The sequence below is a fragment of the Myotis davidii genome, unplaced genomic scaffold, assembly GCF_000327345.1.
Source record: "Myotis davidii unplaced genomic scaffold, ASM32734v1 scaffold854, whole genome shotgun sequence".
NCBI lineage: Eukaryota > Metazoa > Chordata > Mammalia > Chiroptera > Vespertilionidae > Myotis > Myotis davidii.
The window spans coordinates 1,176,999-1,182,277 of NW_006285939.1; the positions used below are offsets into that span (position 1 = coordinate 1,176,999).

At 56.1% G+C, this 5,279-nt stretch overlaps 1 protein-coding gene across 1 annotated transcript in view; it reads right to left on the reverse strand.

Annotated features, from left to right (window-relative positions):
* ARHGAP22 (Rho GTPase activating protein 22) overlaps nt 1-5,279 on the reverse strand; it is a 156,912-nt gene that overhangs the window by 132,508 nt on the left and 19,125 nt on the right. The gene's annotated exons all lie outside the window — the stretch shown is intronic.

Here is a 5,279-nt window from a genome sequence, read left to right on the forward strand (position 1 = left end):
GCCGGCTGCCTGCCTAGGTCGGGGTTGGGGGGTGAGGGGGAGGAGGTGGGAGAGCGCTCTTGGGAGAGATTGGCCGAGACCCCTGCAGGCCAACCTCCCCACCCCTAGGGCCCGTCCAATGGGACCTGCAATGCCCCACGTTTCCTGCCAGAAGGGCCCAGGAGGCGCGGCAGCACGGGCTTCCACCTGTTCATTGAAAGACAGGTGTGACCGCGCGCCTGGCGGCGTCCAGGTCCCCGGGGACTGGCCATTGGGGAGATGCCGTAGGGACGTTACCTTTCTCTGCTAACTCGGTAAGGGGCCCGGAGTAAGGATGAGTGGGGAGGACTTAGTTCCTAGGATCTGAGGACTGTTTCCTGAGGAGCGGCTCTGCTCACTGTGGTGCTATTTAATACTAGCAAACCAGCGCTACAGTGGGGTTTGGCGGGGAGGTACCTCAATATCCTAAAAATTGCCCAAGATACCATCTCAGTAATCACTGTCATTCCCTAGGCAGCTGCTGTGTGCCCAGAAATGAAGTGGTGTTTGTATTCAACATCTCACTTAACTCCTAACCCCCTAGGCAGGTGCTGTTGTCGAGGCTTTCAGATGAAGAAAGGCACAAGGAAGTTGGAAAACTTGCCAAAGTCACTATGCTGTCCCCGCGGGTGTCTGACCCAGGGCTGTGTCTACCCTGTGTGATGCTGATCTCTCTAAATACCCAAATGCCTACCACTTCCGCTGGCAGTTCTGGCTCGTGAGCCTCGGGGAACGTGTTGGATGGCGAGAGCCCGCCTTTCTGCCCCAGAGAGCGCCCGGTGCCCGGCCAGGCATTCGAACCTGGGCACTGTGGGGTCCTCTTAGTTGGAAGCCGAGGGGTTTGAACAACAACCTCCCTGCTTCTAACAACCACGATCCCTGCCTAACCCTCCTGGTGCCCCTCTGCCCACGGACCCCCCTGATATTGGTGTTATCAATGCCAGCAGCGGGAGGGGAGTCCACAGGGGGCCCACTGTGGAGTCCTTGCAGAGATGACGGGCCTGGGCAGTGGGGAGCAGGGGCGGATGGGGGTAAGGGCGCAGCAGGAAGTGGGGGGCAGAGGGCCAGGTTGAGGGAGAGAGCAGAGCCACGGAGACACAGCTCTTACTCGGCATCAAGTCACTTGTTCTGCTGCAGCCCCTCGGCAGAAGGTTTGACTAAGTGTCTTGATGTGACCTAGCTCTTGTACTGCTACTGCTACACAAGCTATGTTCAGCACAGCCCCTGTCCCCTGGGCCTCTCACCTTCACACCCACAGCCCCTGTCCCTGGGCCTCTCTTCTTCACACCCACAGCCCCTGCCCCTGTGCCTCTCACCTTCATACCCACAGCTCCTGCCCCCTGTGCCTCTGTTCGCTTCCCTCTGTGGAATGCCTCTTCCCATGCCGTTTCAGGACTAAGCCTGATCATGCTGAGCCACCTCTGTGAAACAGTGCTGATTCTACCACCAGAAAGAGCCACCACATGCTTCCTGTACCCCTTAGCCTGCCCGATGCCCCCTTCACCCCCAGCCTATACCCCTAAGCCTACCCGATGCCCCCCTTCATTCCCAGCGTGGAGCCCCAGGAGGAATATTGACTTGACGGGCGGACCCAGCGCACTCCACCCAGTGACAGAAGCTCACTCCTCTTCCTTCAGGACAGTTTGAGGCCAGGTCAGGCTGGGGCAGAGGCCACCCAGGAGGGAAGGACATAGGTGAGGTCCCGTGGCCAGGGACAAGGTCTGGAGCGACCCTGTGGCCTGTGAGTAATGCAGCCTGGACCCTTTCTCCCAGCCAGAGGCGGGGCAATGACCTGGGACCTAGTTAGGGTCCCCTCCCACTTGTTTCAGTCAAGCAAACACCCCAGGCGCTCTTTCTGTGCAGCTGTGCGTCCCCCCCTCTCCCTCCACACACACCCCGTGGCATTAAGTCACTTCAGCTGCATTCCCAGGATCAGCGCTGGAACTGAGGCAGGTGCAGAGGCTCCGGGCTGAAACCCAGAGGGGAGCCGGGAAAAGACTGCAGCCCAGTCTGGGGACCGTGAGGCCACAGAAGCTCTTTCCTTCTCTCTGCCCTCAGACCAGTTCCCAGTGCCTCTGTGTGAGAGGATCCCTGGGGCCAGCTGCAAGGGGCATTGGAGCCCCTCCCTCCTGAGGCTCACCGCCCCTCCCCCCCATGGCTCTGGACCCCCCATGTCCCTCTGAGGCTGCTGGAGGGAGGGTGGAGCGAGACAGAAGCCGGACAAGGCCTGGGTTGAACGCAAGGCACTTATCTGAAGGAATGGCCCCCACCTCACTGGCAGGAAGCCAAGAGCAAGGAGGGAGACCAGGTCTCCTCCAGTAGCAGGGCCCCCCTTCCCTCACCCCTTAGTGGTCCAGGTCCCTCACTGCTTCCCCCTTGCATCGTGTCAGCAACGCCTAGGGGTTGCCCTGGGCCAGGCATCACCAGGCACTGAAGGCGAGTGGGAAGACTTAGTGGGCGGAACTTTCCAGAAGGCATCTGCTGAAATGCACATGTCTTGGTGGGATGGTCTCCCACCTATATCCTTGGTCCAGAGCCAGGAAGACTTTACATCATGTGTGGACAAAAGGGGCTCAGTGGGCAGTAACCCCGCAGGGTGATCAGTTCCCAGCTGGGCAGGTCAGGGTGGGCAGTCCCGCCCAGGCCCGGGACTGATGAGTGCAATGCTGACCTGGGCCTAAGCCGGCCTGTCCATTGTGTCTGTGCATCTAGCACGCACGCCTCTGTAATAAACGGAAACGCCCTTCAGGGAGCAGAGAGTCTTAACTATCCTGCAGTCTGAACCTCCCCAGCTCTCTCCCACCTGCATGTACACTCCCTACTCCCCTTTAACTTCACGTGGATAAAGAGGCTGCAAACTGTCACTTCTCAGAGGGTTGATCTCAGTCTGTTGAGATCTTCAGGAATTTGCGTGTGGTCCTGGCGCAGGGGCCGCTAATCTCTGTATCGCTGATTTCGCTACATGTGCCGGAGCCAGTGTGTGTCTGCTGAGTCCTTGCTTCCAGGCCAGGCGCATCCTCTGTTTGGCTCAAATGACATTTTTATAAAATTCTCTGCAGGTGTGGGCGTTTTCTGTTGACAGTGGTTCTCAACCTTGGCATCGTGTTGGGGGCTTTGAAAACGAATTGCTGGTCCCGCCCCAGAGGCTGGCCTGCACAGAGACCATGGGGAGCTGTAGAAGCTCCGCAGGGGATGCAATGGCTGTCTTTGAGTCTGGGCCCCGAGGCGAGGCACCCTTTGTCTATTGTCCCCTCCAGGGGGGTTTCTTCTCAGGAGGCACATTAGGCCAGTTTCCCACCAGGAGGTGGCAAGGGGCACCTATCCTGGACCACAGGAGGCAGCTCCATGCAGGGCAGAGCTGCCGGTGTTGTGTGGTCTGTGCACTGCACACACGGGTCCAGTAGGGGGAGTGCGGCTGGGTTTGGGCTCTGCAGGCTGCCACAGGGTCTGGCATGGTAGCGGGTGGGGGGGATTTGCTGCCTGGGGGCTAAACCTTCCTTTAACATTTACCAAGAGCCATCTGTACAGCAGGGCCCTGCTCCCTCGTTCCAGAAGCTGCATGGAGGACAGAGTGAGCTCCTTTGGAGGCGGAAGGGGAAACATTGCTCCCTGGCCCAGTGGCCAAAAGCAGCAGGGTCCCTGACTTCCTGGGGTGTCTGTCTCTTGGCCAGGCAGCGGATGTCCATGCTCCCCACATGCCGCTCCTGTCCATGCCGGGTGTGCTGGACCAGCTGGCTGATACCAACAGCGTGAGAGCTGATTGTTAAATTCTCAGGCATTTTGCAAGCCAGTTGTTTGACACAGATAGATTAGAAATTTAATTATATAAACTTACAATTAAATAAGTTATATTAAACGGCAAAGGTAATACATACTCAACACACATCATGTCCTAATTATTTTACTTCATTTTTCTACTGCCTACATTCTTAGATTATTCACATCTATCTGTCTGCATTGCGGAAATACTATTTGTGCGGGCTGATTTTGTGGGTCATCTTGACTGTGCCATGGGGTACCCAGACAGCACAGCCAGCATCATTCTGGGTGTGTCTGGATGAAATTAACATTTGAATCAGTAAACTGAATAAAGCAAATTGCCCAATCTAGTGTGGGTGGGCCTCATCCAGTCAGTGGGGGGCCTGAATAGGACAATAAGCTAAGTAGTAGTGTCTGGCTGCCTTGAGCTGGGAGAGTTTTTTCCCTGCCTTTGGACTTGAATTGAATATTGGCCCTTCTTGGGTTTTGAGCCTGCTGGCCTTTGAACTAGAGCTACACCGTCTGTGTCTCCAGCTTGTGGACTGCAGATCTTGGGACTTCTCGGCCTCAATAATCATGTGAGCCAATTCTCTCTATTTCCCCTGCTGCCGGGGTAAGAATCGAAGAAAGTCTTGCCTTCCTGGCAGCAGATCTATCATCTATCTATCTATCTATCTATCTATTAATCATCTATCATCTCTCTACCTCTACCTCTACCTCTACCTCTACCTCTACCTCTACCTCTACCTCCTATTGACTGTTTCTCTGAAGAACCCTAATACAAATACATACTAGGCTGTGACTACATATCTCTTCCCAACTCCATGTTAATGTCTTGAAATTGATGGTGATGGGAGTACATTCACCAAGAAAATCAGCTAATGCTATCAATCAGAACTAACCTTTCTTCTTCTTCTGGAGAACTGGTTGTTAAACATTCGCCAGCACATCTCTGGTCATTCCCTACCGCGCTCACCATGTGCCCCATCACTGTTGACTCCCCACTGTGAGCAGAGTGCTAGCCCTCCATCCAAACCTGCTCTCCCCTTCATTGGGGCACACAGCTGCTCGACATTCCCCTGCCTCCTTGCAGTTTGCCGTGGCAGTGTCCTGGCCATGGTTTATGACAGATGTGGTCCGGCACCTCCAGGCCTGGCCCACAGGACTCCTCCCCTCAACACTCCCTCAGAGTGCCATCCCTGCTGGCGGACTAGAATGGGACCATCTTGGGAGTCCCATGGAGAAGATGGCAGCAGACCCACAGTCTGGCCCCTGAATGACCTGGTGCTGTGGTGGGCAAACTGTGGCTCGCAAGCCACATGTGGCTCTTTGGCCCCTTGAGTGTGGCTCTTCCACAAAATACCACGTGCGGGCGCACGTACCGTGCGATTGAAACTTCGTGGCCCATGCGCAGAAGTTGGTATTTTGTGGAAGAGCCACACGCAAGGGGCCAAAGAGCCGCATGTGGCTTGCGAGCCGCCGTTTGGCGACCCCTGGGCTCC